This window comes from Castor canadensis, chromosome 6 (assembly GCF_047511655.1).
Source record: "Castor canadensis chromosome 6, mCasCan1.hap1v2, whole genome shotgun sequence".
Classification (NCBI taxonomy): domain Eukaryota; kingdom Metazoa; phylum Chordata; class Mammalia; order Rodentia; family Castoridae; genus Castor; species Castor canadensis.
The window spans coordinates 9842200-9853746 of record NC_133391.1 but is presented as its reverse complement, the minus strand read 5'-3'; the positions used below and the strand labels follow the sequence as shown (position 1 = coordinate 9853746).

General features: G+C 37.7%; 1 pseudogene; it reads right to left on the bottom strand.

Annotated features, from left to right (window-relative positions):
• Positions 1 to 2246: 2246 nt before the first annotated feature.
• Positions 2247 to 8992, bottom strand: LOC141424265 (vomeronasal type-2 receptor 116-like; annotated as a pseudogene).
• Between the last annotated feature and the right edge of the window lie 2555 nt (positions 8993 to 11547).

Here is an 11547-nt window from a genome sequence, read left to right as displayed (position 1 = left end):
TAGGCTTGAAGTATCTTCATTAAATTCCTGGAATACCTCACTCCATGCTCATTGCTTTTAAGGTTTCCATTGAGAAATCTCCTGTGATTTTGATAGGTTCACCTTTGTATGTTATTTGTTTTTCCTCTTACAGCCTTCAATATTCTTTCTCTATTCTCTGTGCTTGTTGTTTTAATGATAATATGTCATGGGGTAGTTCTTTTTTGGTCAAGTCTATTCGGTGTCCTGGAGGCCTCCTGTAACCTGAATGGGCATAGTTTTCTCTAGATTTGGGAAATTTTCTATTACTATTTTGTTGACTATATTATGAATTCCTGTTGCTTGCACCTCTTCTCCTTCTTCAATGCCCATGATTCTCAGAGTTGGTCTTTTGTTGGAGTCGTGAGTTCTTGCATATTCCTTTCACAGGTCTTGAGTTGTTTGAGTAATAGCTCTTCAGTTTTTCCTTAATTTCCATTTCATCTTCAAGTTCTGAGATTGTCTTCTGCTTGTTCTATTCTCCTGGAATGGCCTTCCGTTTTGTTTTGTATTTCTGTTTAATTCTTTTCTGAGCTTTTCCTTATCATGGATCACTTGCTCTAATATTGTCTATTTTCTTCCTTAACTCATTTATCTCTCTATTTATGGTATCATCTGTTTCACTTTGGTATTTCTTTAGGGCTCCTGTGTGTTCATTTATTTGTTTTTGTGTCTTCTTTATTTTTTGTATCTTGGAATTTCTTGAGTGCCTCCTGTTGTTTTGGTTGACCATATCTAGTAACATCTCCATGAAATTCTCAGTGATTTCTTACAGGATTTTTTCCTTCAGGGTGTTCTTGTGGGCTTCATTAGGTTATTTGGGATAGTCTATCTTTGTGTTGTTGGAGTCTTGAACTAGGTATCTGTTTTCTTCATTTCCATCTGAATCCTGTACTAATTTATTTTATGGGGGAGAATGGTTTCCATCCTTTTTTCATCTTCCCATCATTCCACACTGCCTGCTTCCTTCCTCTAGTTGCTATCTTCGATTCTACCTTGTTATTGGATCTTGAGCGAGTTTTTGGACTGGATTTTATACCATGTGCTCACCTGGGTTTCAAACTTTCTGGTGATAGGTACATTTGGGACTTCTTAACCTCTGTAACTATTAATTTTGTGTGTGTGTGTTTGTGTGTGACTGCATTCTCTGTTGACTCCATGTCCCAAGTGCAAATTGGGTTAAGAGTCCTGGTTTTGACACCAGAAGCCAAGTTTTTAGCTAGAAAACTAGTGTTCTGTGTACATTCAGTAGAAGTATTCACAAAATTTTGGGAGACTGGATATGACTTGATTGTGGTGTATTTTGTCATCACTGTACTGGGGGATGTGGCTCAGGAATCATATATTCAACTACAGTGCTCAAGACACTGGGACCACCTCCCAGCTCCACACCAGGAAAGAAAGCTTTTCTGCAGAGGCAGTCACACATGACAGATACTAACCACGGGAAAACAGCAAACCCTAATCAAGAAGAATCATGGCCACTGCTCCAGTATCCCTAGGGGAAGGTAGGAATTCAGTCTTCTCAGTGGCCAATTTCCAGGTGAGCTAACCTTCCAAACAAGACGGTCCTTCCTGCATTTCCCTTTTAGACAACCATATTTCTCATTGCTCAGTACAGGCCTCTATGCTGTGTTCACAGAACTAATTTATTGAATGTGGCAGTGTTTCATTAAGCAAAAACTCTGTGGTTGCCACATTGATTGCTACTTGAAGCATTTTCCTTTTAGAGGCAGAATGTGCCTGTTTTCCTCACTATGCAGAGAGGCACTAATAATAGGAGAATGGAAGACCAGGCCAGCCCAGGCACAAAGCAATACTGTATCTCAAAAATAACAAATGCAAAAAGGGATAGTGGTGTGGCTCACTTCATAGAGTGATCGCCTGGAAACACCAGGCATGGAATTTTCCACTATTGCCAAAAAATCAAGGAACTATATCAAGGGAATGCCAAACACAGGTCATTGAATTTCATATATTCTAAAATTTGAGAAAAATAAATATAAATACCAAAAGGCAGAAAACATCATTGTGGAGATAAGAAGTAGAAGCCAGTAATATTTGCAGAGTTGACTGCAGAACCAATGAGACAAAATAAATAACAAAATCACAATGCAATCAAATGTTGAAAATGAGAGAAATGCAAAGTATGGAAATTCTAACCCTGTTAGAAGATGTAGCATGGGTTTTCAGTACACTAGAGTAAAGCACGTGTTTTAACCTCGTATCTAATTGCTAGAATGGAGCAACTTCATTTTTTCATTTGTTGATTTTTTGAAGCCATACAGAATGTTCCTCTCTGTCCTTAACAAAATAATGTAGCATTTGGGAGCAAAGATGAAGCCTAGGATTCCTGCACTGGAGGCCAAGATGGAGAAGACCTCCACGACCACCATGACCTTCCCCTTTTTGCTGTGGTAGATAGGGAGGAAGGTGACCCAGACACTACAGAACTCCAGCATGCTGAACGTCAGGAACTTGGCTTCATTGAATGTGTCAGGAAGGTTCCTTGCCAGGAAAGCCACAGTGAAGCTCCCCAAGGCCAGGAAAATTAGGTATCTCAGGATGCAGTAAAATGCCACAGCTGATCCCTTGTTACACACTATGATGATATGGCCATGTTCTGAGTTTGTGTCTGTGTCAATGAAGGGTGTAGAGTTTCCAAGCGAGATTCCACAGGCAGTCAGTTGGATCAGTGTGCAGATGGGAATAAGGTAGTTAGTTGTCCTTGATACCAACAACCACCTCATCCTTTTCCCTGGGGACGTGATATTAAAAGACAGAATCACTTTGAGAGTTTTGGCTATGACAGTGGAAGTAACCACTGTGAACACAATTCCAAATGTGGTCTGCTGGAGGATGCAGGTGGCCATGCCAGGACGGCCAATGAAGAGCAAGGAACAGAGAAAACAGAAGGTGAGGGAGATGAGCAGGATGTTGGTGAGAGCCCTGTTATTGGCCTTGACAATGAGAGTGTCATGGTGTTTCATGAAGACCCCGAAAACAGCAGCTGTGAGTACAGAGAAGATCAGAGCCATGCAGGCCAGAGCCAAACCCAAGGGATCTTCATAACCCAGAAAGGTCACAGATTTTTGGAGGCAGTGGTTTTGGTCTTAGTTGGCATTCTGATGATCTGCACACTTCACACACTGATCCATGTCTGGTGAGGAGTGCAGGTTACCCCTAGTCAAGGTTCAGTTTTCACACCTCCCCGACAGCACAATGGTAAAATTTTCCTCTTTTGTTGCTTTAGATAAAAATGAATTCTACACAGCAAATATTTCCAATCAACCACTTCCCATTTTTGTTATTGTAGCACAAAGTTACTTTAACTTCCTTGACTTATCTGACATATTCATGACACCATTTTCTAATTCTCAAAAAACACTCAAGTTATGCCACTTCAACAAATTAAACCTCTGTAAACTAGACCCAGTTTTATTCACCAAAGCCTCAAAATTTACTTAGAATTATGTTCCCTTTTATTATGACATAGATAATTGATAAATTCCAGGAAATAGAGGTGATCAATGACACTTTTTTACTGCAACTCATTGTAATTTTCACCACATGTTTATTGTAGTTTAGAGTACACTTCCACTGAATCAATACATCTGTTTGTAGGATTCGAGTATGAGTTTGTCTTTTCATAATCATATTTAATCCTGCACTAACTCCAGTCTATTTGTTATTTTTCTACATTTGTTTTGTTAATGTCAAGGGTCTTTCAAAACAATAATGGTATTTATCCCTCAGTTGTATATCCATTAAGACATACTAAATGTCATTATTTTAAAAAATTCACTTATAACTTATAACTGCTTTGCAGAATATAATACATTCATATACATGAACCTCATATTCCATCATAAGTAAATTCAATGATTAATTTCACAATTTACTTCAATTTTATAGAAAGCAATACCATATGATCATATTCATGTTATGTGTTCTATTCTTGAAAAATACCTTTATGCTTGGTGCATGGTACCAAAACTTCAATCCAAGCTACTCAGGAGATAAAGATAGGGTGGACTGCATTTCAGGGCCAGCCTGGGGAAAAACTAAGATTCCATGTCAATAAATAAGCTTGGAGTGGTGTTGGCACCTGTGTTCTCAGCTTTGTGGGCTGCTGTTTACGCCCATCACAGTGCAAGGCAAAAAGCATGTATCTATCTACAAATTAACTGAAGCAAAAAAGGACTGTGAGTATGGTTCAAATGGTAGAACACTTGCCTAGCAAGACCAAGGTTTCCAGTTTTGACCCTGGAACCATTAATCAATCAATTAATCCACAAATAAATCAATGAATAAAAATGTGTTCATTTCTTTTACTGATCTCAGCGCAATGTGTAATGGAAATTGTTATATTGAGCATTTTTGTCTCATTGTTTTTCAACATTGGACCCCAAAACGTGAAGCTGTTTTTGGGATTTTATAAATACCTTTTATGGGATTAAGAGAATTGACACCTGCTTATTTAGTAAGACCAGTTCTATTACTATTCATTTTAAGATACAAATGGGTGTGGAATTTAATTATACATTTTTCTAGCGTTGGTGATATTATTATATCTGTTTGAAGAAACTAGTTTAAATCAAAACTAGTTGAGATATAATTGAATTCTATTGCATATACCAAGTCTGGTCATTTGAAGTTCCCTTAAAATACCTTGAACAGGAGATATGAATTTAGTTCAAAAAGGAAAATGTCCAATATACTTCTTCTCTTCAATATTCTCACACATTTGGAACCAAGTTTAGCTCTTCTCATAAGATAAATTTTATTGCCCCATTCTTCTTATCCTCTGAAGGAGTTTAAGAAAATGAGCATTTTTAAATTCTTGAAATTTTAATAAATTTCACCAGTGATGTTCATGACAATCATAAAAATAGCCGTAGATGATTCAGTTATGGTTTATACTTACTACATATATTCAACCGTGCAGATTTGTATGTGGTGCTGGGGATTGAACACAGGACACCAAGTCCCCCATGCGTTGGCTCTATCCCTGTGATACTCTAACCCTTGAGATGTTCAGTTCCCCCTTGTGACAGTCTTTAAGTTCAATGACTGAGATTTGTGATTTTTATTTATATTTAAAAATGTGTCAGTGAAGTTCTTATTCTTTTATTATGATTGTTTTTCCAGTCAAAGGGGTTGAACTAAGGGCTTTCTGCTTAATATCCATGTGAACTTGCTCCATTCCCTCTGTGCCCATTTCTTTTTTAGTTTGTTTTTCAGATTGGGTACCATGCAAACTTTGCATGGGCTGGCCTCAGACCGTCATCATCTTACATCTGCCATCTGAGTAACTGTGATTACAGGTATGCAACAACACATTCACCCATGATGATGACATAATTCTGCAGAATTTCACAAGTGATGTCCTGTTACAAATTTACAATTTCTTGGTGAACATTCTTATTAAGGATTTGTTATAAACCATATTTATTTATATTAGAATACACCTTAACTTTGAGTTTCCTTTATTGTGTTAACTCATTAAATATATCTTCTTGTATTTGTTCCCTTGTTTCTTTGTCTTTAGGTTGCTTTTCCTTTTCTAGATTGTGATAGGTGCTTGTTATATACAATGTCTGGCATTGCTAATTGGATGCCTGAGTATTTATTCCAATTAATAATTATTCCATTAATAATATTTTCATATTTTTATAATCTTTGTTTAAATTGTTCTTTAAACTGTGGTATGTGTAAACGAGTATTTGCTAATGTATAAGCTTGAAGATAGTGGCATTGTTTTATAGTGAAATTTTTCTCAGCAGAGTGAATCTACATTAAACCCCATGGTCATAAAGAATGAAAAATGCAAATTAATTGCATCTGCACTCTGTTGTCAATCTCAATATATTTAAAAGTGAAATTCAAATCATGCAAGTATGCTGCTTAACTAAGCTACATATGAATCATAAAGGAAATGAAAACCATGTTGGAGAAGTGTTTCTAGCATGTAGTATTTAACATAAATCTGGACATTGTGGATGTAATATGATAACTGTGGCATCCTGAAATGTTCCCTATTCATTTGTATCTCTATTCTACATCAGTCCATCCAACTTTCTCTGAGTTTTTGCCAGATGGAACCATTTTCAGGTTTTGTGATTATTACAAAAATTCATAGCATAAAAATCTAGTTGACATTTCCCCCACTCATCTAACATAATATTAGTGTGCATGTATCTCTGTACAAATTTATGACACTTTTCCAGTAGGTCTTTGTGTATTCATTGTAGACCATTTATGCTAGTTTGAGTTCATGTCATTATAGTTGTATGTCTTTTTACATGTGGAATGTTTTTTGTTTTCCTTGGAGGGGTTGGGGTAGAAACTGAGGGTTTTTCACTTGCAAAGCAAGCACTCTACCACTTGGTAACAGCTCCAGTCCATTTTCATCTGGTTGTTTTTGCTATGGGGTCTCACACACTGTTTGCTTGGGCTGGCCTCCAACTGTAATCCTCTGATCTCAGCTTTCAAGAAGATGGTATATATGTGTGATCCACGAGCACCCAAGCATGCCCTCTGAAGCTCTCAAAGAATTTCTTACAATATAGATAAACCTATCTCTTAAATCAAACAAAAATTTTCTTAACACTTGTTCTTTGTCAAGCATTTTGACAATCACTCAGAAAATAAACATGTCCAAGAACCATGTATTCACTGTGAGGTACAAATAGGAAGACATTTTTGCATAACATTTCTCCCAAATTCCATGATAGAGATCAAACTTATGCAGAGAGGAGAGGTGCAAGGTGTTTTCTTGAGACAGTAATGCATACAATTAATATAGCAATGAATCAAATATGCAAATCATTGTATATGGGCTGTGTTGTTTCAAAGGTCAATGTGATATTTTGTGTCATTTCATTTGCCAACTGGATGTAGGTAGACCTTTCCTATGCAGTCCACTTGTAGGGCATTTGCCCCTTCAAGGAATAATGGAAACTATTAAGGATGGGTGGGAGTTTCTCCATAAGTCACAGACTTACCTGTCCCATTAGAAATCTCATTCTCAGGGCAAGGGATGCAATCAAAACAACAGGGAGCCTTTCCCTCCTGAGGGGATTTCCAGAATCCAGGACCACAACTCTCACTGCAAACAGAGTGAGGATTCTGAGGAAAATCAGATAGGTATTGGTGGTTGCTCAGACATTTCCATAGTATTTCAATAATTACAGTATTTTACTGAATTGGATCATTAAGAAATATTAATTTTCTCTACACAAGTCCTACAAATTGATTGCACATTATTAAATTCTGGCCATGATATGACACAATGGCTTATGTGTTAAAGGCTTGGTCCCCAGCCCTGGTGCTTTCTAGAAAGCATGGATACTTTAAGCATTAGTTCTAGTGGGAGGAAATTTGGTCATTAGAAGTACACAGTTAAAGATGATATTGGTACCCCAGGGACAATTCTGTGTTTGTCTTTGTTCCTCTGTTGCCATGAGGTGTGTACTTACTTTGCTACCTGCTCCAACCATGATGCTGTGCCTTGCCATAGACCTTAAAGGACCAGGCCAAGTTCAAGAATGAAACTTTCAAAACTGTTAGCTGAATAAACTGTTCTTCCTTAGAAGTTGATTTTCTCATGCATTTTGTCACAGTGAAGGACAGCTGAGTTACAGCTATCATGTGTATTTTAGGATTGCAAAATATGAGCACAGAAACTTGTTGGTAAACAAATGTGTTCCTTTCTCACCAATGATTGAGTTAATAAGAAAAATCTCCAAGTTGTAAGTTATTAAATGAACATTGCTGGATCATGAATCAACATCAAGAATATTAAATCTGAACAAGTATTGCTTGCTGATGTGTGAAATTCAAAGCATTATGATTTGATCCAACACACCTCTAAATTCCCGAGTTCCACTCTATCAGATCCTCATGTAGAGATAATTGTTGACCATGTAGACCATATGGGGAAAACTTTCCTACTTTCACATTATGTCTAAGACCTTCTGGAAATTTCCAAAAGTTGAGAATGTCATACTCTGCCTCCAATTTCCTTTTCTCATCCAACATCACTTGGTCTTCAGCAGGGTTGTTAAATGGAATGTTCTTCAGAAAGGGGTGCAGCTAAAAGAGATGCATCATCCAAAGATGAAGTGGATTCCATGGCTAAGACAGAAAATCTGAACTGAGAAAACCTCCTTATTGGCTTAATCCTGCTTCTTGACACAAGTACAACAACGATGTAGTACAAAGGAAAAGCTAGAGAACCAAAATATCATGATATCAAATTCTGGACACAGATCAGAGGATCAAAATGACAGTTTCAACAGAAAACACCAATGTCACACTTAACTATAATGAGTGAATCTGGGAATTAGATAAGTTTTAACTTCCTGGAAAAACCTAACAGGTATTTTCTCAATGAATATAGAGACTCAAATTGCAAATGGGTTCATTAACACCTAAACTGAAATTAAATCAAATCACTGATATAAAATACCCACCATTGTGTCTAGCAGATCTTTGGTACTCGAAGACTTCATTCTCTTTTTCTTCTTATTTAAAAACTGTTTGTGAGATGCTGGCTTTATCATAGCTTTATCATATTGAAAACATTTTCCATGTAGATTATTGAAGCCATTAAAAACAGAAAACATTGATGTGGAATCAAAACACATTTTTGGAGACATACACCCTGCTATTCAAGAACATATCTACCCAGGTATAGGTATCTCCTATAAAGTGAAAAATGTATACTTTTCTAATGTGCTGTCAGAGAAAGTATCATAAACTACTTAGTTTGTCTATGAAATCAGTTCACAAAGTGACGCTCATGATGTCAAGTACCTTCCAATGAAAAAGCCATTACCTGAGAAGGGGAAAATACCATCCACTTTCTTTTTCCCATTATTTGCATTTGGATTTGATGAAGTAGCATCTCATGAAGGGTGTGGGTCACAGCATACACAGCGTTGTAAATATTGTAACTCTCTTCACTCATGGCTGTTTCAAAAAGATTCCCAGGCAACCAGGTCAAGGAGACACTGTGTGGACATTTATTATAAGTTCCACACTGAGACTCAAAAAATGAGCAACTTAAAAACACTAAAAATAGACTAGCTAGGTAAAAGTCTTCTGGATATTTGGAAGGGTTTGCTGAATGGATGAAATTTCTGAAACCAGAAATGTCTCCATGGTGGTGTGAAAAAATAAGATGTCCACGGAATGAGTCTAAAATGAGATATCTATTACTTCTTGTTACATCCCATTTAGAATTCATGACCCTGACTTTGCCTGTCATTAAATCTCCCCGAAATTATACATTAAACCTTCCAGGAAATCACTGTCACCACAAATGATGATCACATTTGCTGATGATTTTATAATCTGGTGATGTTTTGACTAGGCATTTGGAAAAGAGGAGACTATGGTGACTTGGATCATTTACACAATGGCTACACAGATTCTGTGCTTGTCCATCTCATGTTCTCTCATGTCTGAGAGAATCTAAAATCCTCTGTGGTCTTCTGAAGTGAAGAGCCCCACCCAGGTCCATCTGAAATGAAGCATCAAGTAGACCATGCCAAAGACCAGAGATATTTCTTTGGGAGCCATCTGATAGAGAGATGTGAACTTGTCATGGTCACTCAGGATAGGATCAAAAGGCCCAAAGGTAAGCTAAAGGGAAAAGGAAATTGGAAGCCACATGAAGAAGTGGACAGTCTGGAAGTACAATCTGAGGACTGGTACGTACTAAGCATGAAGAAAAGAGGTAGAAAATAAGGCTTGCTCACTTCACTTTATGAGAACTCTTTCGAAGACCATAATTCAGTCTCAGAAATCTAAGAAACCTAGTATCTCCTCCAATTTCTCCTATTTCTGCATTCCAAACAAAAGGGAACATGGTGCCCCATAAAGTCTTTGACAATAAAAATGGAGAACTTTATAAAAACAAGTCTCATCCTTTTGTTCCTCCTGACACCTGTCAATTGCAGCAAAGAAGCCACTGTTTCATCTATCCACATCCCACTCACACCCTTACTTGTGGAAATTTGAGGAGCTCCAGCAGGGTCCCAATCTGGGCAGATATTACCTATGAAGATCCTGTAAGTGCTGCTACAGACTTGCTCTCTCATCTACAGGTGTAATTAGGAATAACTTTGTCACTCCCAGGAAGCCAAATGAAGGAGTTTGTCAATGTCTACCATTCAGTGTGTAGGACATTATAGATATCAAATCCCAGAGATATGTTCTGTAGAAGAAGGGGGTTCTTGTTGATCTCCTCAATGGCAAAATCCATGGCTAGTACAAACTGGTAGTTCTTTAAGGAAAGCCTGCATAGAAACCATTGTATTCTCCATTAGAAATAATAAGTACGTGATCTGTTCAAGTCCAAAGCAATGACGTCTTTGCATTCATGTGTGTGTCTCTAAAGTTAATATGTCACATAATCAGTGCCTATTTGTATCCATTAAGAATATGGGTTCTTATTTAGTTTAGGTGAGGTCATAAAAAATAATCTCCCACAAATTAGATTCAAGTCATTATATGGACAGGGAAAGAAAGGGAGAGGGAGAGGGGGAGCGAAAAGGAGGGGTGGAGACATAGAGGTTTAGTGTAGGAGGAAAGGGAAGGGAAGAAAGAGAAGGCTGTAGAGGGACAAGAGAGGGGAGGATGAGGAGAGGGAAGGAAGGGTGAGGGGGAAGGGAGAAGGTAGGGGAGATTGCTTTGTCATCTCACTGAAAAATTTGTGGTGCAAATTATGTTTGGTTTTTCCTGTGCCACATGTGTGAAAATGTATATTTGTTGTTAAATGAACACAGGATGTTACGTGACTATATGAAATCACAATTTCTTAATATCTACCTCCTCTCTAGGAATACAAATTTTGTTTTTGCTTGCCTAACCACTATCTGAGGTCCTGGGACCGTGAGACTTGAACATGGTCCATAATAACCTCAGCCCAGTTGACTGGTATTTTCTTTACCACCACTTTTCCAAACTCAATCCCATAAAATGGTGTAAAACAATGCTTATAGTGGGTAAGTCTGGATAGTAAGATTATAATTTTTATTCTTGAAGTTGTTGCTAGTGTATTGGTTTCAAATACTGAGTGATATAAATCACACTGCCCTCCAGTTCAGAGCTTCTAGAATACCTGTACTGCATTTGGAAGATATGTAGTGCCAGTGTCTTGCACATTTGCTCGTCCATTTCACATCATCTGTGACTGGTGGCAGCAATTTTGGGTATAAGTCCTCTTCAGGAATAGGAAGTGAATAGAAGAGTGAGCCTTGGTCTTAACTCAGGGTTGGTTCGTCTTGGTGAGTAAAGGATTTTGATGTGACATAGCCTGATCACTTTGGTGATCATTGGAATGATAGGGAAACTTGGAACTGCTCCAACCACAGTGATTAGTTTTGGGAACCAGCAGCATCACACAGTTTATCACCTTAGACTAGTAACTATGGATAAGGTATCTGGGCCTACTCTGTCCCCAGGGAGAGGTTCAGATGTGTATAGTCCTCTCTTTTTGCACTCCATTGTATGGGTTTT